At 45.9% G+C, this 22,938-nt stretch overlaps 1 protein-coding gene across 2 annotated transcripts in view; it reads right to left on the reverse strand.

Annotated features, from left to right (window-relative positions):
- The window catches only part of LOC100646648 (semaphorin-1A), a 145,595-nt gene extending 123,031 nt beyond the window's left edge, over positions 1–22,564 (reverse strand). For both annotated transcript variants that reach the window (XM_012309222.3, XM_003393088.4), the window contains exon 1: positions 22,247–22,564. The gene's annotated coding sequence lies outside the window, so the exon portion shown is untranslated. The remainder of the gene's footprint in view (positions 1–22,246) is intronic.
- Between the last annotated feature and the right edge of the window lie 374 nt (positions 22,565–22,938).

Consider the following 22,938-nt stretch of genomic DNA (forward strand, 5'->3'; position numbering starts at 1 on the left):
CGTGTTCCCAGAAAAAGAAAGGCTACCGAGAGAAGAAGAGGACGAAAGGGGATCGATAGCCGTACAACGAGGAAAATCCCGATGGAAAACGCGTGGAAAACGCGGATACGTTGCTCTGGCACTCGTCACGAAGGGTGAGAGAGAAAGAGTGAGAAAGAGTGAAGAGAGAGAGAGAGAGAGAGAGAGAGAGAGAGAAGCAGAGGGCAAAAGTCGCGGCAGCAGCCAGTCGAGCGATCGAAGGGCGTGGAACAAAACCCAATTAAGTCCGTCGAAGTCCAACTTCCGTCAGGCCGTTACATGGAAAACATTTTCTGGGTGAAACTGGTTAGGCCATTTAAGCTGAGTTCGCGTATAGCACGGAACTGCTACCGTTTCTGAATGCTTGCTTAAAAAAAGAACAAAATGAGCACGGAAAACAAAAATTTGCTCGCGGGTTAGGCTCGTTCGAATTTAGTTCCCATACGTCGGAGGAATCGCGAATTCATCGCGAGAAGTAGGTCGAGAAGACAAAAAATGTATTGTTTCGATCGGAACACCGATATAAAAGTTTACCGGTATTAAATCGGTATTAAAGTCGGGACTTTTCCTCGTGCGAATATCGGAATCACTCTTCGATATAATAATATTTTAATTATCGACCATTATTCAAAAATACACAATGATGTTATGAGAACTTACGGGGTTCGTATTAATTCGCTTGTGAAACGAATTATAAGCGTTCGACGTTCGCGTTTTAAATTTAACGAAATCTATTTAAACGATAGAAAATATACGAGCGCGTTAAAGAACATAAATTACGTAAACTTTGCAGGATGTTGTTTAAAACCGGTGGCCGAGAGTAACAGAAATTGCGTATAAAAGTGAAATCCTTTAAGCTAAGACGTATCGGTGACCTATAGGATAGGTGCTGCCCGTGCGATATATACGCTCGTTACAGAAACTTTCACGTGGTCGTGTTTGACCGCACAAACGCAAAAGTAATCTCCCATGTCACCTGCCGCTCTTCGGCAAAATACTTGATGAATCTCCGCGACGCGGAGGCGTTTTTATCGACGTTATCCTCGGGGGATCCGAGTTAGGTATTCCTCTCGCGGCTCTTTTTCAGGCCTGTCCCTCGTCACTCTGCTTCAAGGATTCGACCTTCGATTAAAAGGTTTCGATTCAAAGTGCTCCACCACCAGACTGGAATTGATATCACACCGTGGAATCGATACCGCGGCGAGACAAGAAATTGAAGACTATAACGAACCATGGGAAATCCGCTGCCTGTCTTTGCTCGACAACGAAAGTTAAGAAGCCAACTGTCGTAAACTTCTGTAATATCGTACTTGCAGCGGTCGTTCCATTTACCTCTAGCGATATTTTCGTTTGTAATTTTTAACAGAGGATAAACTAGATGCGCCTCTCGATCGCGAGACTCGCGACGCAAAGTCTTTTCGAGACTTTCGAGGAGAAGTGAAAACTGGTAGTCGCGTGAACTGGGCGCAACTTCGATTTAAAAACTCAAACAACTTTGACCTAGAACGGAACTGCCTCGTTACCAGGCGATTAATTCAGAACGACTTAATTAGTGTATCTTCGCGTCGAGCGCTTGCCGACACATTCGTGCATGCTGATTAGGTGGAAGCAGAGAACTTTGTGAAAAAAGTTTTTTAATCTATTACAAGCCGACACGAAAGGATCTTCTCCTTCTTCGTTGCTGTATTTCAATCTGTTTCTGTCGTGACTGGAAAAGCGTTTCGCGATCGGCCGCGTATCAACTTTTCTATTGCCTCGATTCGATAAATCTCCATTATGATACTACGTCAGAAGCTGAAATCGCAAAGCGGCAAAAACGCACCTAAAGCGTGAGCTCAATGAGAGTTATGCGCCATGTACTATATATATATATATATGTATGCGATTGCAGAGATCGCCCTCGGAATAGTTGCTCTTCTGAGATTAGCGCGCTCGCTAATTAGCACGGGTATTACAGATTCGGGGAACTCGAATTGATCAGGTTCGTTTTATCGACGTCGTCCCGTAAACACGTCAACGAGGCTAGTTCCGCTAAATTGGATCCTGTCCTGCTTAAATTCGCTCGATTCGCGCTACCCTTCCCGGATAAAGAAAAATAAACGAGGTAATAATCAAGCCGTGCGCTGCCCGTATATTCTTCCCTCGACTCTACCCGCTACTGTCCTTATTTTAACCGTCGAATAATTAATTCGCCTTTTTTGTTGGCCCCTCATCCTCGTAATGCCTAAATTCTTTATTAACAGCGTAAAAGCCAAAAATGAAGATAGATCATGGTAAAAAGTAACATCTTTTTTCCGCTCCAACTCGCTACAAGATGAACTATAAAGCGTTGTCGTTGCATAAAATATGAACTTCGATATAGTGATAAAAATAAAATGCGTTTTACAGGGATGAATCGGGGAAGAAGATCGGTCGAGTCGTTGCACGATGTTCGAGAGATTTTTATCGGCGTGTTGTATAGCGAGAGAGAAAGCAATTTATAGCTTGATTAGCGAGTTCGAGCCAAGTATCTAACTTATCTTGTGCAGCGTGCAACGAAACTCTTCGAGAAGATGCGAAACACGGTAATGAGCCAGACCGCGTGAAATCCATAAAACTGTTCTGCTACGACGAAGAAAGGAAAAGCTTTTGCAAGTGATAGCGTATGAATGACTCGAATTCGTGCACGAGTTATGCTTGTACAAAGTTCGCGCCAACTTTTATGTTTGCGCGTGTCGTGACGTACAAGCACGGTGTACAGCGAAAGAAAGAAAAGGAGAGAACAGAGAGAGAAGAAGGGTGGAAAGGACGAGCATGATTTGTGAGACAGGACAATTTCCGCTCGCGGAAACGTGTAACGCACGAGGAACTTCTCTAAGAGTTTCAAGAGAGATGGAGAGATAGACAGCGTAGAAAAGATCGACGAAAGACTAGAAGAGAGAAGTTGCAGAGACGCAATCGACGAGACGAGGGATGAGGACGAGGGCGAAAACGAAGAAAAAGAAGAAGAAGGAGAAGAAGAAAAAGAAGAAGAAAAGAAAGGGGAAGAAAAACAGGCTGGGCCTCACAACGTTCTCTTCGAGAAGGGAAAAAGCGCGCGCCTTAAAATTCCGAGAAATGGGTTAAGGAAACTCCTCGAATTCGCGGAATATAAATCATTTCCGATGGCAGTAATTCGATTCTCGCGCATCTTCGAATCCCTCACTGATGCTCCTTCTTTTTGTCCTATTGCTCGGGAATCCGGCGGAATTACGAGCTGCCCTAAACCCCGACCAGAAGCAGATTCCAGTGATTTATAAAAATTTCATGAAAATCGTCACGACCTATTTCCACTATTTGAAATATTCAAGAAAATCGTTCCGTGTTCGCCGATTCGGCGAGGTAATTACGCGGCGGGAAAAAAAATGTTCCCAACCGCGATAAAGTGACGATAAATAGAGACCCGCGAGATCTTTAAATATCAGACGTTATGACGGTTTTATATAAAATTATATTTACGGACACCTGGTAACCGAGGATTTTGAGAGCGAACGTCAAAATCGAGATTTGACGAACTTTGAACTCTGAATATCGATTTGTCCCAGTGACTTCCAAATGTCTTCGGAACGATGGTAGAAGTGAAAGGAATTGGAAAAGAGCAAGAGAAGCGGAATGGAAGAGCGGAGGGAACAGAGGGCAAATGGAGAAGGGAGAGACTGTCGGAAATTTCAATTTGCCGAGGGTGACAGAACGGCTCGCGACGGCATTGCACGATGGCATGCGGAATTCGTAACCGCACTTTTCACTCTACGTGTTCGGGAAAAAAATCGTAACCACCGCGTGGCACGGTACAAGATACGGCTATCCACGGTGTTGGATGCGCACACATACATCTCCGTGAACCAAGTATCGGTTGACTTCCGTTACGCCGAGTCCAAACTTCGTTACATCGTTTCCGAGTTCCAACGGTGCTCCTGGATTTCTACTCGATTTCTCTCCGTCTCTTTCCCTCTCTCACGGTATTCACCCCTATCGCGCACCCTCGTCTTCGCATTCCCCTTTCACGCGATCGACTTTCCATTCGCCAAGAGAAAGAATGTTTCCTCCGCGACGCCGTTTCGCCATACGGGGTTAGGATGAAGGGAGGGGGAGAGACAAAGGGTGTGGAGGAGGAATTGAATTTTACCTCGATACGCTGGAATGATGATTTGCGCGTGCAAATCCGTTTACGACGATTACAATGGCCCCTGGTAACAGATACGCGAGAACAAAAGGTAACTCATATAAAAACAAAACTCGGTACAGTCTACAATCCGGACGATGGATGGTCGATCCAACGGCCAAGTTAAAAATCATGCTCGTTTTCTTGCTCGGAAAAATTCCCTCCAATACAATCGCGGCTATCGTTAGTTCTTTGATTTCAAACGATACAACGATCCTGCAGATCGTATCGTATATTTTACATTTTATCCGAATAACGAAGGATTTTCTTTTTTTAGAAAATTCCAAATCGGATCAAATGAGTATTCGTCAGTGTGTATCGCATTTATTAGTTTGCCAAATGTTACTTAAACGTAGCTGGATCGAAATGCTCATACGGATCGTTAAAAGATACATCGGAACCGAGGAAATGGTTACTTCCCGAAGAAGCTTTTTCGATTTTACGACCGTTGAAAGATTGCAACTATGCGATGCAGGCTGAATTAACGCAGAATAAATCTTGCCACGTGAATAGGAAAATGAAAATTAACGGGCGTGAATGTTAGATACATGTGAAGATGGATGTGAAAGTTAGCAGACATCGCGAGGCGATTAGTCTGCCAGTCGTCGCGTCACCTTGGTCTATAAAAGAACGAAGAAGGGTCCTTGGAAAAAGTCTGTCGGGCCCTGTATGTCGGTTACCACCCAAACGAAACACTCAAACTCTTCACTTCCGGTAACCTCGTGATAAAAATACATCTTCCTATCGGCAAAGAAGGGAAGCCGTGATTTGCACTTGTAAACAAGCGTAGCTATATCGTTCGCAGCTTGCACGAGTTAAAAGCTTTACGATTCACGCGAATTCCTCCAAAATGCATATAATCTATGATCGGTAAAGGGAAAGAAACTTTTTTCTTTGCGGTAGAAGCACGCTTTTATTGGTATTCTTTGGAAAGTCTAAGTCTTTTAATAGATCCACCATCTCGGTATTTCACTCGTTTACGAGCTAAGGGAAACTTGCCAGTCGTATTTGCGCAAAGGAAAAGATTTAAGAAAAATTTGCTTTTATCCTGATCGTATTTGACGCGAAAGCTGGGAAGGACCGTCTTCGGAAAAGTTGAAGGAACGCCCGCGAAGCTATCTTTTATTTTTAAGGGAAATCACAGCTCCTAATAAACAGCGAAGGTTTCTCCGGATCTCCGTCCGTGAATCGAAACTTCCTGCCAACAGCAGACATTTTTTCGTGTTCTATGTCGGTAACAGCCGACACAAAAAAAAAGAAGGAAAGTTTTCGTCTTGAATCGGTTCAAGGATAAAAATAGAGCCCCGAACGAGCCCACGTTGTCGACCAGAAACTTGTAAGAGGGTCGTGTAAAAGCGTTACGCATCAATTTTTATGAAACTTGACGCGTAGATGAAACAGTAAAATATTTTCTACGCGCGTTGTTAATAATTGACAAATATTGGAACAGGCTTCGCAACTTTGTCCGCTATCGTTATCTTGAAACGCGAATTCGATAAGCTTAACCGTGCGAAAGAAAATGAATTAGGTAAAATCGGACGAACAAACCGCGCTCCGTTTTAATAGAAAAATCTGCTGTTAACGGCTCGACCATCGAAAAACGTTCATCGCGAATCGATGCCCTCGACGAACGTTTCGATAAATGCGTGCGAACGGAACGTCGTTTCCCGTCGAATTACGCGTGTAACCTATATATGGGAACGTGTATCGCGAATTCGCGGATGCAGGAAGATTTATATGGGTCTATCTGCAGGTAATAAAAGCACGGACCGAGTATCAAACTTCGATTGGACCGATCAAGTAGGCAGCAGAGGGGAACGGACGTAGACACAGGGTCGAGGGAGTGGTGGATCATCGTCAATAACAAATTGACAGGGTCGAAAATCGACGTACACGTTAGATGTTGCGTATAGACGTAGCTCAAATGTATCGCCAAGACCTGATTTCGGAATAAAATACGGAATCAAAAATTTGAAGGCAAAAATCTATGACGCGAAACGCTGGAATAAATGCAAATGTCTCATCGACTTTCCTCCGTCTCTTTTTCTCTCTATATGCAGCTATTTGCTAGCAAACAGCCAACAAAGAGGGAGAGAATGCAAACATTTTTTAATATCACCGCGGGATAAAGTTGACTACGAACATGGAAACATGTTTGGCAAACATTTGAGGAACGCAAACGTACCGTAACGAGAAACGTGACAAACCATTACGAACAACCATACCTTAAATTGGCAACGAGACAAAGAAACGTTGAAAATTTCGGTGAAAAGAAACGAAGACGAGGAAATTAAATTAGAAAATAGTTTTTATCGCTGTCGAGAAGTCGCATAGACGATTTCCCGATTGCGTCGGGGACATTTTCTCTTTTTCGCTATTTATACAAAATTCCATGTCAAAAAAGAAAAAAAAAACACGGCATCGAAGAGAAAGAAAGGCAAAATTAGTGCGAAACTTTCTTAAACGTATGGAAAGTCAAACCGAGGCAACACTCTCGTCTCTAAGCTCTGTCTCTCTCTCTCTCTCTCTCTCTCCTTTTTTCTCATTTCCTCCCCTCCTTCGTCGTCTCTGTTGCTCGCATTCGCTATGTTTCCACAACTATTTACGAACCTTCGAAGCACTTCGCTCGAATTAACTGGAAACACGCCTCGAGTGCTGCGAGAAAAAGTTGCGAAGAAAATCCCGATGCATCCGCAACACGTTAGACTGTAAAGTGGCATACTTTACAGACATCGCACGAGGAAAGTAGCTCTTTCTTCTCGCGCCAAACAAATTTTTATGAAACTCCAAGAGAGATTTTCCAGGCCGAAAACGGTTGAAAGGAGCGCCGTTAATACAGTCTACAACCACGAGAGCGAATACGAAAACGAAACTACGCGCGGCTAACTACCGCAAGTCCCGGCAGCTCGATCGAACGAAGACGCAAGTTCTTCTAGAAATACGCGTCACAGCCTCTCCCACGGAAGGAACGTTAACGTCCGCTCCGCCGAGTCACAGCGTGGAAAAAGGGCGTAGGGAATATTAGTGGAGGGTAAGAAAAGTGCACGGGACTGTGAGTCATCGAGCACCACATGCGCGATTGGTGGCACAGCTTACACAGATGCGACCAGAAAGGAGCGAGATATTTGTCTACGATACGCGGTTACCCATATACCCGACCGGCCTGTGTCACATTATCCGGCGTATACGGTGTATCTCAACAAAAGTCACGGGAATCAAAAGTCTAATTGCGCGTATCGATACCAGATGTTCGCATCGCTACACTCCCAAGAATGCCATTACGCGTTGTATACACGTGACGAAAAAAGATTTCGCTGTAAAAATAAATCAAACGCGAACGTCCATAAAGAAGATATATCGAGATTAGTGGGAGCCAGTAAAAGAACACGCGTGGAATTTCCGTGCAAATTCGCAACAGCCAGAGCACGTGTGTCTGCTTCGGGGCATAAGTCCGATATACCCGTACGGCGGTCGCGTGACGCCAAGTTCAGGCGCAATGGAGCATCTTCGAAATTTCTTAACGATGAATTATTCATTCGATCGGGAACGATTCGACGAGGAATAAAATTCTTCGATGCAGGAAGATCGTCCCCCGAGCGCGGAAAAATTGATTCCGCGGCGGCACCGTTGGCCCTGGCGCCATCGCACACGGGTTCCGACGTCGCCTTCGTGGTTGCGGAGTTTGGCTTTCTCGAGCGAAGATGGGACGGGAACGACGTTACAAAGGGCCCCGCGACAGACGGTAGGCGCGGCCCGATGAAACCGAAAGAGAAAACCTCGAGCGCGGCAAGAAGGCAATCGAAGAGAGGAGAACGACGCGTCACGACGAGCAGAAGAGAAAGGGAAACGCAGGCCAAGAGGCTGCAAAGCCGTGGGTAAGCCGATATAAGCAGAGTCAATTTCCAGCGAGTGTTCGAGCAGGAGGAAAGGATTTTGCTTGCACGACGACAAAAAGGCAATATTCCGTTCAGGGCCGGGCACGAAGCTGTAGTCAGAGAAAGAGGGATACGGAGCGCGAACCAAAGAGGAAGAATCGCGCGAGGAGCACTACCTTTGTTCTTCGAGACTTACCTAGATACTTTTCAATAAAGTTACTTGGCACCCACCACCGTGCCGCCGTCAAAACTTCTCACTCCACGAGCGAATCGACCGAGGAAACGGTGGACCGTCTTCAAGCATAACGACCGATCGGTTCTGCGATTTCAGCTGGAGCAGAAATATTTTCAGGAACGCCGTAGAAGAATACGACTGCGTATCCCGCGTTATAGTTATACCCGATTTCGTATTCTTTGGATATCCGTGCCAAGTATCGCGCGTGACTATCGAAACCGTGGCAAGTCGTTGTATCTTGCCGACGCAACAACGCACCGTTCAATATTTGAAACTTTAATTCGACCACCAAACTTCCAGACGATACTTGGAATTCGAAAAACAGATCGCAGATACGTAGCGTTTTAGGGGCGAATCGGTCAACGAAAGAGTTTCTTCGACTTCTTTTCGCGGCTGTGAATTATCACGAAATACAACATTTAAAACATCTCGACAGACGAGCGAAACGCGCTTCACAATCTATCAGATCTGTAAGTATGAAACCGGAATTTGCCTATAGATGGCCCCAACTCATAATGTAGTCATCACTAAACTGCGTCATTGATGCCAAAAATCTTTGTTGACATCTCACAAACATTTTCGACTCAGAACAACACGCACTTTCTGACCAGTACTTCGCTTCTTACGAAAATGTACGAAAATGGCTCGATGACTGGTTTGCCTCAAAAGAGCGACAGTTTTTTGGCGTGGCATCCACCAATTGCCAGACAGGTGGGAAAAATGTATAGCTAGCGATGGGCAATACTTCGAATAAAATATTTTTAATTATTTTTATACAATAAACGTGTATTTTCTATACAAAAATTCCGGTTTCATATTTACACGACTGGCAAGATCGTGGCGATATATCAGAGCATCGAGGATGTGGCTGACATCGACCGTTCTCGTATTTCCTCGCGGAGGGCGTTGAATATTTAAAAATTGTAATCCTCCGGTGGAAACGCTGGCACGATGCCGACGCTCTCGGGGTAGCCAGCTCAAAAATCGAATACTCGCTAGAGTGAAATACCGTGAAGCGGTCGCTAACGAGGAACACCGGAAACATCGAGCCACGACTCGAGGCAAAATCGTGGAAGATTATCTTGACGTTAGGATGCCAACGATACCATCCGGCAGCAAAGCGACGATTCCATTTTGGTTCAAACTCCGAATCACAGCGTTACCGGTCAAGGTTCGATGCACGATCGAGTCGGTGTTTGAAACGGTCATTGCCGAACAACGGTATCTACCGCAGATGGATGGTAAAATGGTTTCAAACGATTACACGTATTTTGTGACGTCAGGACGCGATCGTTGCTCCAAACTCGACGCAGCGTACAACTCTCTTGTTGTTTCTCAATTTCGATGTTTGTCGCTAAAAGCGGGACGCGCTTCGAAAAATACATCGCCGAAGAATACTGTGCCATTGTTGTGCGAACACGGGCGAAACCTAATTTATCACGAAACGTCATATAAAATGTAATTTATCCGAGAAGATCATTGCGATATTAGAATATCGAGGGAACGCAGCTGAGATCGATCACGTATATAAACGTGCTCGCGTCGAAAGTAGAGGAAGAGCAAGAGCGAGCGAGAGAGAGAGAGAGAGAGAGAGAGAGAAGGAGAGATAAAGAGGGGGCAGAGGCGCCTGGTATTCTCAGCAAAAACGATGCATTGTTGAATATTTAAAAATTCTAATATGAAAAGCCTCGGCGTATCGACGATGTTTTCAGCATCGTTCGACGAACCGATCTCGTCGGCGGACGAGAAAGAGGAAGGAAGCATAGGCGTTTCGGTTTTCAGCAGGCATCGAGGATGGAAATACGAGCGGCCCTCTTGTAAATGCAACCTCGGTAGAGAAGGAGGAGGGGAAAAGGGAGGGAGACGAAGAGGCTACCTTGTTGCAGCACGATGTGCAGATGCACTCGGCTAACACCGTGCACCGCGCCCTCATTCAATGCATGGCATACCGGTTGCATCGACTTTTCTGTCTGATTTTTGCCCGCTGCTTAACTCTTTCGAGTCTTTCAATATCTTTTGCCAGTGCCGTTCCGCTGCGCCTTGTATTTGCCGAGCTTAATACATACCTATCTTTTTCTCTGTTGCGCGATTTTAATCCTTTTAGTTCCGAACGATATCGCATAATGACGTGGCTGTTGGCTCTGACAGCCAGCTAATCCCTACTGGTCACGTATAATTAGTGAAATTAAACGTGGCCAGCGTATCGGCCCGACAGGGTGGAAGGGTTAATTACACGGCGTTAATTTTTCGTTCGATACCGAACGAGATGAATGATACGCGTCGTATCGAACGGTGTCGGCAATATGGAAAATTCGACTAATTTTTACTTTTAATCGTCTATCGAATACCGCGTGTCCGCTGACTTTCCGTCGATTCTTCGTTATTTATATCACGGATTTTACAGGCACGCGCGCTTACGACATTACCGAATAAAACGGTCTCCAGTTTACCGTTTCATATTCGAGGAAACATCGCGTCGCAGCCGGCGTCCCATATTTCACAAAAGTGTGTTTCGATGTTTCCCTTCCTGATAGGAATTTCTCGCGCCGTGCCGCGCCGCGCCACGCTGGCTAAAGTGACCCCCGAAGATGCACCGCGACGCGACATAGCGACAGCCCACCCTCTTCCTTTACATCCAAACTAACGAGCAAAACGCGTCCCGAGATCATAAAACGAAAGAAACCATCGGAACTTTTTTTCCTGTACCTTTTTCCGCTCTTATTGTTAGTATCCAGTTACAAGTATGGAAAATAAAATTCCAACGGTCGAATTCGTATCGTGCGTTCGACATTCTCCAATTCTCGAGGATATTTCGAGTTGAAACGTAAGACATCGAGCAAGAGGCGGCGGCGTTCGAAGGCTTGCGTGTGCAAGATGGAAACGCGAAGTCGAAGAGCGTATTCCCCTTCCCCAAGCTGCAAAGAAGAGCACAGACGAAAGAAAAAGAAAAAAAAAAGAGAGGAGTAGCGTTTCACGAATCACCATTGCAACGTCTCTTGATCCAAAGAGAAGCCTGCCAACTGGGCAAAGTAGCTCGTTGTCCCGTGATGCGAAGGGTGAGACGTCCCGACGACAAGGCGCCCGCGCTCGCGCATCCGACATACGATCTTCGACGACGTATACGCGAATAAATTGCACGCGATATAACGACCAAGCTGCAGACCGTGCGGAGGCAATAAACATACAAATCTATTAGCCCGACGGTTACTTCGTTGTGGCCAAACTTTCGTAGCGTGGATTTATGTGGAAACGCGTTATATCCGGAATCGACATCGCTTTGCGATCTTGCCGGCGCGAAAATGCGCAAGTTGTGTCGCTCAGCAGGTATCGAGACGCGTAAAACAAACTGAAATCGCGACATCGGAAGATAGCGACGCGGAGAGCGTCCTGGTTGCCGATCAAACGCGTAGCGTTCCGAGATACTCGATTACAAGGAAAGCGGGCTGCTGCGAGCAAAAACACTGGAAACGGAATTAAAGGCAGTTTGGTGCCAGAAGGGGAAAACACCCTGGAGGAAATAGCGCGTGCGAAACAACTAAAGTAGTTACGAGATTTTCGATGGCGCATAGCCAATTTTCGTCGCGACAAAATGTGTTCCTGTTAAATTAGTTTTTGCCGCGTGTGCGCGGCACTTGTACGGAAATGGCGCGCACCGAAGACGAGGCCGGGAACAAGAACGCGAATAAGAACGAGAACGGGAAGGACCGCACGTAACGTTCGAATACACGCAATTTCTTTCGCGTGAGTGCGCCTCATTCGTTACCTATGCATCCACCAAGAGAAAGCATGGCAGTCACGAGGAAAAAAAAGAAACTCCGAGGAAGCCCATCGTGCAGCGAACCCAGCCGATGGAATCTTTCCGGCAACCGTAGGTCGGTTCAGGCGTTCCGTGGTACGAAACACGAACAGAACTCCGTACACGTGTACAGGAAGAATCGCACGCGCCGCCCACCCCTCGTCCCTATTTAAGCACCATCGTCTTTTCAGGCGTTAACTCGGTATTTAACCTAAATTGCCCGAACGCAGATTCATAGGGAGCGCGTGTAAGTAACGTCGAAGGCACGCGTGTTACGATTTGCACGGGTCACGAGCCACGGGGATAAGTTAGCGGGGTTAGTAGCGCGGTAAGTACAAAGTGCACGGGATACACGTGCCGTATCGAACTCGAGCGTCGCACCGCCACCCCTAGAAACTTATTCGTACAAATCTTCTTACTTTGGATTTCCGAGTTTCTCTCCGTCCACGGATAAGTTCTTTTTTCGAGTACACCCCACAGCGTGATTCTCGCAACGCCATCGAACCGTCCGTCTGCCACGTAATGTCGACTCGTACCAGCGTTAATCCACTGCGATGTGCGGCCATTTTTCACGTTCAAGCGTGTAGCACGCGTGCCATCGAGAAACACATAACGGAGCTGTATGCATCGTAGTTTCATTCAGTCTGCAGAGTGGTTATGCGCATAGAGGCAAGAGATTCAAAGCTATTCCGCGTGAAGCTAAGTGCTGGCTAAGCATTTCTCTACACAGCGAATACACGGAATAATGTCAACTGGCGAGCGGAGAAAGGGAGAGAGTCGAAGCCGAGAAGGAAGCAGAAAACCGCGTCACCGAGAGATAGAAGCGGAGGAAAATAGAAGAAGTCGACGGGGCGCCAACGATAGGACGATTTCTTTTTTCATAAAGCTTCACACTGCTCGACGGGATAAGACTCCTAGCTTTGGTGCTAACGCGAAATGAATGGCGGCACGGATAACGGGCGGAGATTATATTATGCATCGTTAAGTACGGAGATAACAAAAATAGCGGAGGAGAAACGAGTTCCGTCGAGGCGAGTTTAATTTGATCGCTTCTTAAGCGTTCGCGCAAATTTCACGTAGGTTAACGCGAAAGCTTTGAAATCGTACGTCCACGAAAGGGCGGAGGGCGTGTGTTTCTTCCCATGTAAAAGTCAAAGCGATCCAGATAAACAACGTCGAAGAAGAAACGACGAAGAGACGCGTTAAACGATGAAACGAATTTCGGCGGAGACGGTTGTCACGGCGAAAGTACATCGCACGCTGATGGAAGTTGTATCGCGACGCGATGAAATTATTCCAGAGAAACTAACAAACCGGAAGACAGAAAGGTAAGAGGGGAAGAGCAACAGCGAAAGAAGATTCCGCGAGCGTCGCGAGCTACCGAGTCTGGAAACGATAAATATATCGCTAGTCGCGTGCACACATCTAACTCGTTGCATCTCGTTCACGGTGACGCACATCTCGCGCGAAACGCAAGAAGTAATTACGGGGAACGTTCGCGCAAAAGAGCAAGCGGACGGAAGAACGGAATATATTACAACTAAGCGCACAAGGAGGGAAAAAACATGGGGGTGAATAGGCCTCGAAGCGCATTCACCGTACCACCGATCTTTTGCACGAGCGTGTACGAACACGGATTCGCCGCGTATCTCTTTACATAATTTCTCTAACGATAACATATAGTAATTAGTCGTACAGCGACGAGCATTTGAAGGTTCAACGAGCTCCGAAAGAGTTTTCAAGAGGAGAAGGAAAACCGAAAAAACTCCGTTTGCCCGATCTCCTTTTCCTGTTTGCGCGACACGGCGCGACTTTGTCGTTACTTGAAGTACGTTGCAATTTTTACGCGCAATCTCGGTACGCTCGAGAAACGATGAAAAATCGAAAGCCGCGTAAATATGGGCTCCGACAGGCTTTATTGGTAAGCTTGCGTACGCGATCGTCGTTATACAGGCGGAGAATAAAGCCATAACCGTAATCGCGTGTTTAGAATTTGATGGCTATAGGTAGCATATTTATGAAGTACGAGGCAGGACTAAAGTTCCGATTACCACGCATGCATATGGGTCAACTGTACGTAATCCCTGATGCAGAAATTCATCGTACACAATATACATAGGTGCACGTCGTACGCTTGTATATACGCCACGCGTGAATTTCAATAACATATACGCGCAAGGTTTTGTATAGAGAAACGAGGTCAAAGAGAACCGCTCTGATCGATCAAATTATCGCAGCAAGAAACTTTCTCGTTAATTGCACGAAGAAACAAGTAGATTAGTTATATCTGGAAAGAAAACGTGAAACGTTCGAATAGCGCGTCGGTTACTATGTTAAACACACGTGGAGTAATAAGTTCTCATACAACATACATATATCGTATCGCGTTTTCCTAACTTTGTAGCTTAGTCATACAGGACTTAAAACTGGCATTCTCAGATTTCTAGCGCATGACCCTTAAAACCCTAGGAATTTCAAGGTTGTTTTCATTCAAGGGCATTCAGAAATCTGTCCGTCGTGTTTTCATTCATGAAAGCGTCCCTTTCCTTCCGACCTGCGGTCATCTTCTCCTCTTTTTGTCACATTTGTTTTCTCTGCGGTTCAATTGTTCCTTTATTAGCGAAACTCTCTTTTCGATGGTTGCTCGTTCGCTTTTGTCGCTGAAATTCCGTTTTTAATTTTCTTCGGGATTTGGAATGACCACCTTTTTACGACTCGAACAGCACATCTGCCTTTTTTTGGGAAAGTCCGAATTTCCTACCTCTCAAGATGTAAACCTTACGATACAGACCTCATCAAGAGCCTAAGCGCCCGTTGGGTCCGCTCTAAAGTAAGCATCTGGTATCAATCAGCAACATCAGAGGATATACGCGCACGAGGGTACACAATTACAAGATTGGAAGGAACAGATTGCCATCCCATAAAAACCATGATAAGAAGGGAAACCCTGGGGACGGAGAATTAAAATATAAGGACCAGGCGAAGCTTCCTCAAGGAATCTTAAACCAGCCTTCATCCGAGCGTCAGACTCTTCGTGTTATACCAAACAGTGCACATAAATCAATTATACATAACATTACTCGGCATCTTTAATCCACTTCCACCTTGAGCGTTAATAGCGTTCGCGATTCGCGATATCAACCGATCAGTTGCAACCTGGACTGATCGTCACCTAGTTGAGCAGTCGCAACAAATTTCTCTTCTTGTTTTTCGTTGCTAGAGTTGCTTGTTCTTTGGAAGTCCCTCGACGCTAAAATTCCTTCTCGATGGAGAAGCAACGTAAATATATAGGGCGAAGTCCCGACAAATACGTACAACTCCATTGTTCGTGGAGATTCGAGATGGACGTTGTTCACGGACCCGTTAGGGAACTCCGTAGAAACGTTTACAGGACTCACGTAATCGACGGTGATGGTTTTGAAGTAAATGATCGTTAGTGACCATGCTGATCGAAACGATACCATCGAGCGAACAGCGTTCGCAGCAGGTAATTTGGCGAAGGAGTGGCAATTGGTTAGTTCAGCTTCTAACATCTCGACTCTTGTAAAAATCGAACAGGTAGAAATAGATTCGAGATGTGAATTGTACCTTGTCTCGTGATGCTTAATCTGAACTAACATCTGTTTGCCGACAGGTTTATCTGTCCTGTCGATCTATTTATTCTAATGTATATAAAGATCCATAGTAGCAAAATTCTCGTGGATTTTCAATTCTAATCTACACGCCTCGCATCCACTAACCATCGCATCGTTGCACGACCTAATCCTCCTAATGTCGAATCGTGAAAAATTCTATACATCGCGTTAAACGAAGAGGTAAAGCTAGACAGATAGATAGATAGATAGATAGATAGATAGTTTTGGCTAAATATTGATCGCGTCCGGATACAATGCTACCGTAATTCGACGAACAAAATTAACGAAGCGATTGAATGGATACAGAATAATCCTAACAGCGACGCAACGTGTGCCAGTCCAGATAAAGACCGGATCCTTTCTCGTTGACTGGCAGAAGGGAAGCCTTCACGGTGATTAAGTCGCGTCCGAAAGTACAGCAACGCTGCCGTCGCTATTCGAAGGGGCCAAGGGGAAAGCCAGAGTGGAGAAGACCGAAATATCGACGAAATCGGTGCTACCCCGACGTCTGCATGAATGCTTAACGCATTCGGTTTATCTCTCTCTTTCCGTTCGTTGCTTCCTGCGTTCCGGTCCTCGCTTTTACCAGCCTCTCCCCTGTACCTTTCCCTTAACACGAAACGTTTGGGAACATCGTTTTCACCGCACGCTTTCCTCGATTTTCAGCAACAAGCTACAAACACCTTGATTCTGCCTCGGCACATTATATATTTGAAAAGTTGCGCAGTATTTCGTAAACGATGCACGAGTAAAAATATATCCTCGTTTACTCGAAAATATCCGGAAACAGAGATCCGGGCCAGTCTCGACGAAAATCGTTTGGTATTCTTGGTCGAAAGTCTCTTCCAATATTCTCGAGCAGAACACTTCATCGATTTTTCCCTAGTGCACGGAAACGAGCTGTAAATTCACCGGGTATCATGATGCACGATCTAAGAACGCGATAAATCCTGTTACCAGCACCGTGACTTTTCGTTTCTGCTCGTGTCGCGCCTTCGTAGCATGCATTTTGGTCCTTCCCATATGGATTCTTTAAATTCTTTAAAGCACCACCACCGGAGTCCTTCGTCGTTCCGGTTTATACGGACGAAACACAGCGGCGTGTCTTACCTTTCTGCGTTTCTTCGAAAAAATACGCGAGCCCGGTTCTCCCAATAACATTAACGCGCTACTATCATCGGGCGCTGACAATTACACGTGCCCTGCTGTCGTTGCAAATGTCTACAATTTCTCATATGAAAGAATTCTTTTGATTATTTCGCGAGAAACTGTAATTGCACGAAGCAGAATTTACAGGTGCGCGCGAACCGATTTGCCCGTTTCGACGCCCTACGCGCGTCTACAAATAAGTTAAACCGATAACGGGGCGGAGCTTTCGCGAGCCGCGGCTTCTCGGTATGCATATTCCTCGATTTTCTCCGAGATACTTCGACGAAGTCTTCGACGTTGTGTAAATCGGCGTTTGTTTGCGTGCAACAACCAGTGCACCCTTTCGTTACTCGTCGTTTCTTTCTTTCCGTTTCCCATCCGACGGTGTGTCTTTCGTTTCATGCAAAGTTCCACGGTCGTAACTTCGTTTGTACGCGGAGAAGCAAATGTTATTTACGAGGGAAGCCGATGTCGTTTCTTCCTGGTGCTCTTAGTCGCAGAGCCGACAGTGGCAACAGCGACGAAGTGACAGTCGACGACACAGCCCGACGAATCAGCGATTCTGATTGGAATTCCTTCTGTTCCAATCAAACTTCTATTTTCTACGGGGCTCTTGTCGCGCGACTATAATGGTAGCCAACAGCGACAAGGAAGAAAGACAGGAACGAGAGAAACACGTGGTCGCGAAAATTAAACAAGAGACAAGAGGAAATTCGCGATACACGGTGAAAATTATACATCGGTTCGATTTCCAACGAATCGTCGTGAAAAGAGATCGGATCGTTGGCTAAAAAGATTTCTCGCAAGACGATGGTGGTGGAACGATTCGAAAGTGCGTCGGACGGCTTAACGATAGACTGTGCTTGGAAACTCGACAAAGGCAGATACAGCGACGCAGAGGGACGGATGGAAAATCTGGTAGAGGGTTCATCGAGTTCGATCGTTTGCGGCGACCGATTGGAAGAAAACAACGAGCGTCGAATCAGAGGGAAGCTATCACGATCTGCATACGCGCGACGATAGGCACACGAGATATCCGCATTGCGGTTACACGAGCTTTTTAACACTTTGTGCCTGTGCATACGCGAGTGTGTACGATACGCACCACCGCAGCCAGTAAACATCAAACTTGTGTGCCGGTGACTGCCTGTGGGTGTCGTCCTATGCAAGCACAAAAGCGAGACAGGGACAGGGAGGCGAATGGATGAGGACGACGATTACGCCCGGAGAGAGAAGCGGAGAAAGAGGAAGGAGGATGGGAAGAGGGGTTGCCAGTAAGCAGAGGGGTTGACTGAGAGAGCGAGCGAGGGCGGTGTATTTGTGAGAGAAGGAGAGGTCAAAACACGATATTAGGTTTGGACCTGGTCTATGTATGTATACACATATGTACCCACGGTGGAAGATCGCGGTACTAAACGCGTGCGGAACGCTCGGTACGCCCCTGGAATTGCATCCATTTTCGAGAGAGACCTCAGTCTCCACTGATAAGCTATACACACGCGTCTACATTGCCACGGAGTAATATATAGGCGAGGTGAGATGTCGGGATGCATGCGCGATCCCGTGAAAGTCGTACTCGAGCCGATTCACGAGCAGCTTTCAGGCTGCCACTAGGTAACACCGTGATGTGGGTATTTGCTCCTACGATAGCACGGACCAACCTATCGACGGAAAACAGCACCGGAGTTTGTCCGCGCGACTATTTTCGCTGATCATCTCTGACACTTGGTCAAATTTATCGCGCATCTTAGAAATTCTATCCACGCTCGCATCTCGCGATTCCGAAGTTGCAGCAACGGAGCACCGCTTCCGGCTCGCACGTTCTACAAACGCGATCGAAAATTCCTACCTAACAATACCATATGTATATCTTTTTTTCACGTCTGGTACACAATACGTGGAACGCGCTCGACGCAAAAACGGGGGCACAATTTCAAGAATTCTATTCGTTCGCCCGTCAACGTTCGACGACCGACGACTACCTGACTTTTCATTTAAAACAAAAACGAAAAAAAGGGGGGAGGGAGCGGGGGGAGGGAGGAATGAAAAAAAAAGGAAAACTATTAAAAAAACGGAGGAAAAGGAGAAAAAAAAGGCGAAATACGATGCAAATTCAGCTCTCTATATACCGCGGGGTTAATTTCGCACGGGCAGGGCGTCAGGATCCTGTCACAGCGAGGTCTATGGCCGCAAGATTGGCAAAAGGACGAGGGGAAAGGGGAACAAGAAAGCTTCGATTGATCGCGCAACCAAGAACGATCAGCTAGCGACGAAAACGACGTATCCCTGACCGGCCTTGAACGGGCGACTTTGATGGAACGACCAACACACTGGAGGCGCATCTTTCGCGATACGCTTTCGCTTCTTTTCGCTTCTCTCTTTCGTTCGCCCTCTAGCGAACAAAGTTTTTCTCGTGGCAAAAAGAATTTTATCCGGCAGCCGGTTAACGGCAGTTTTACGAATCGGCTTGCCCGGACACCGAATCGACCCGGCCCCGTGTGTCCCTGAATAGAACCGCTTTTTTACGAACCAACAAAATGGCTCTACGTCGAAACCCCGACTCTGGAAAAACTGTTATTGTCGCGATAAGTTTAGCTTTTTTAATACACCGCTTGTCCTTCTACCGCGATATATATTGGCTGACTTTCCCACTTCCCGCCACCCTATTTGTTGTCTTCTTTCGGAAGCGACATTCTTTATTTTTATTTATCGCGTTTCGAATCTAAGACGCAAACAGACGTACTCGATCGAAGGTATTTGATCGCGAAACGTCGAGAACACGTGAAGGACGCGTCTAAAGCGGAAGGGACACAGCCGAGACGGTAATCTGATGGTTGGAGGGAGAAAAAATAAAACGAACGGTATTTCATCCCTTTAAACTCGACGGAACGTCGAAGAAACACGGAACAACCCTACGAGCAAGAGATCGAGAACAAACGGCTTAAGGTGGCCACCCCCGTCGTCTCCCTGTTCCCCTTTGTCCGGGAAGATCGCGTTATCGGTCGACAAAATATTGTTATCGTGCCGTAGCGATGGTGAATCACTGATGCGAGAACCCGGCGCACAAAGGGTGCCGTGCAAAAGGAAAGTCGATAACGATTGACCGGTAAACGTATTGACGAGGAGCATCGACGCGAGGGCCAAAGCGAAACGGAACGAGAAATCGTGGCGAACATGAGACCACTACCTCCAAATACGCTACGGCATTGCCACGCGAATCGTCAATCCAAACTTTCCACGTAATCCAAGTTAGACAACGATCGTACCTACGACTTTGACATGGAAAATCTATACGCGTCGAAACGCGTAAATATTGCCCACGTGATTATCGCCAAAAATTCCTTCCCATCCGCTTCCTCCCCGGCAACACTTCGGTCCATGTTTTCCCAGAGGATGATCCTGTAACCCCGTTTCCAGTTGGTATTGCGATAAATTAACGCGGTTAAAGAGACACCAAGTTACGTATACAATTATCGTAGACGACGTAACTGCCGAGGGAATCAGATGACACGTGTTTCGCTCGGTTAAATGGCGCAACCTCAAAACTAGATAACTCCGTGTCAATTTAGCGAACGCAAATAGATTGAAGGGATTCGTTGAATTTCAACCAAGTTTCCGAAGCACGTAAGAAACATACGATACTTGCAGAGCAATGACCGTAATCGTATTAACGTCGTCGACGATTGGCCGTAGCTTAAAACTGACGAATCGAAAACTACCCCCGACTCGACCTCAAAGACGCGATACGAATAGACGCGGCGAGACAGCAATGTACCCGAGTGTTTTGGAGCTTGTCCATGTAACAAATATACCAGGAAAAGCCATTTATCGAAGACACGTTTACAGGTTTCGGATAAAAAAAAAAAAAGAAAGAGAAAAGAAGACTTTTAAGGGAACACTCGGATTCGTAAGCGAGCATTCGCAGATAGCGAATGCAACATAACGAAGGTAGCGAACGAAGAGTACGCGGAAAGGGAATTCACGTGTCTTTCCATTAATTTCCATCGGCACTGGTTGAAAACGGGTTGTACCACGGCTTGCGCCCAAAATCAATACGGCCCTGCGTGTAATCGCATTTCCCATTATTAAAGATGCTTGACTGGTATGTACAAATGCGATTGTTCCTGTAGTGTACCGCGTTGATAAATATTCCGAGAATGCGAGGAGAACCAACAATCACCGGATAACGACGTCGCTCGTGTCAGCTTGTACCGATGAACGACGGAGACGACGATGCTTTTGTTACAGGCAAGCACGTAGCCTGCATTAGCGTTACACGACAACGGTTATAGTAGCTGACAGAATTCCAAGAAGTCAAGAATCGACGGTTCGTCGTTTCATCCTAGAGAAAAAATCTTTCCTCCCTATGTATATTATCGGGACTACGACAATGGCCGGAATTTTTGGATCCTGCGAATCGATTACAGATATACTTGGACACACGAACCGCGAGACCCTGTTAGAAGTTTAACGCACCTTCCACAATTTACCCATGCGTGGAACGCCTCTATTTTCCCCCGTCTACATTTATCGTTTACCAACTAGGTACATTGCATAAAACACTTTGGTAATATTACGAGATAAAACAGATTTCACGGCTGGTAATTGTTCCTTTGATGGTCGACCTTTTTCTACCGTGCGGACACCGGCATGTTCCCTTATATATTAATCGAGAACGCTTTTATCTCGTGACCACCGAGAATATAACGTCACGAGGAAAGTTCATATTATGATAGTCGAAATGATTTGCAGCACAGTGTCAACGGTGTCGTCGACACTTTCGTGGTTTACGTGTGCTTCTGCGTGCGCATACAAATATTTGATGCACACGTACTTACGTGGCTTCGGACTGTCCGAAAATTCAATGCCCTCGTCCATACCGATACAGGGGAGAGATTTTAATCGCACCGCGAACCTAACGAATTTCGATCTCGATACGCCGTGTTACAGGGGTTTCTTATCGAAATTGTTTTCTAACTCAGGCTATGTTGATGAGTCACACGTCCTATGAATGAAAACTCGCTGACACGCTTCATTCTTACGTTATCCTCGTGCCGCTCGAAAATCATTCGGTTCGCCGGAAATGAACGCTCTAGAAATGATACGGATACGTGCCTTTTTTTCAAATTTCCGTTCGATAAAATGCGTATATCTTTTCGAGCGATAAAGCACGGAGAAAGAGATATAATGGATGAAACACGCTCCGACTACATATTTGTATTGAAATTACAGACGTACACCATGCTTGTTACGGAGGGTAATGAACCCCGTTAGTTTGTATCGGTTTACAGAGAAAGAATCGACTACTGAAATATACATATATCGGTGAAAGTAAGCAGTAGCGTTCATTGTACTCACCGCAATGCAGTGACCTCCACGCTTGTATCATGCAGAGCTTCCCTCCTTCGTCGCAGCGAGACTCGTGAAACAGGGGTTGAACAAGGGCTGCTGTTCGTGACAGGAACCACCGCATAACCAACAGTCACGTTTCTATCAGCACATCGGTTCGTAGAACGGTCACTTTCTACACCGCACCACACGCGTTCCTATCAAACCAACGAAAACAAACTACCGCTTACTTTGTAAAGAAACATCAGCAGCCGCAAGAAACGCGGAAACGGAAAGTTTTTCGAGCTTGCAGGGCCGCCGAATCGATGTGTGATGTTACACTTCCCAGCTGTCTTTTTTGATTCTGCGGATGTGCCCGCCACTATCACCATCTGACGACAACTCTTCCAACTATTCCGTTCACGAGCCGCCGCGAATATTCAAACGATTAACCAAAAATCGACCACCAAGTATTCCAATCTAGATACCTGTAAACGCGGATATAAAAGTAATATCGAAGTAGTTATGACTCAAAATGTGATTATAGGGATATAATGAAACTATTATCTTTTACAATAGATTACGCAACATGGTATAATTTATTTGTATATATAGATTTATTTTTCCACAGCATTATTTAAGAACATAAGTTAGTTTGTAAACATAAGATTATATATATATATATATATATATATATATATATATATATATATATATATATA

The sequence above is a fragment of the Bombus terrestris genome, chromosome 1 (assembly GCF_910591885.1).
Source record: "Bombus terrestris chromosome 1, iyBomTerr1.2, whole genome shotgun sequence".
Classification (NCBI taxonomy): domain Eukaryota; kingdom Metazoa; phylum Arthropoda; class Insecta; order Hymenoptera; family Apidae; genus Bombus; species Bombus terrestris.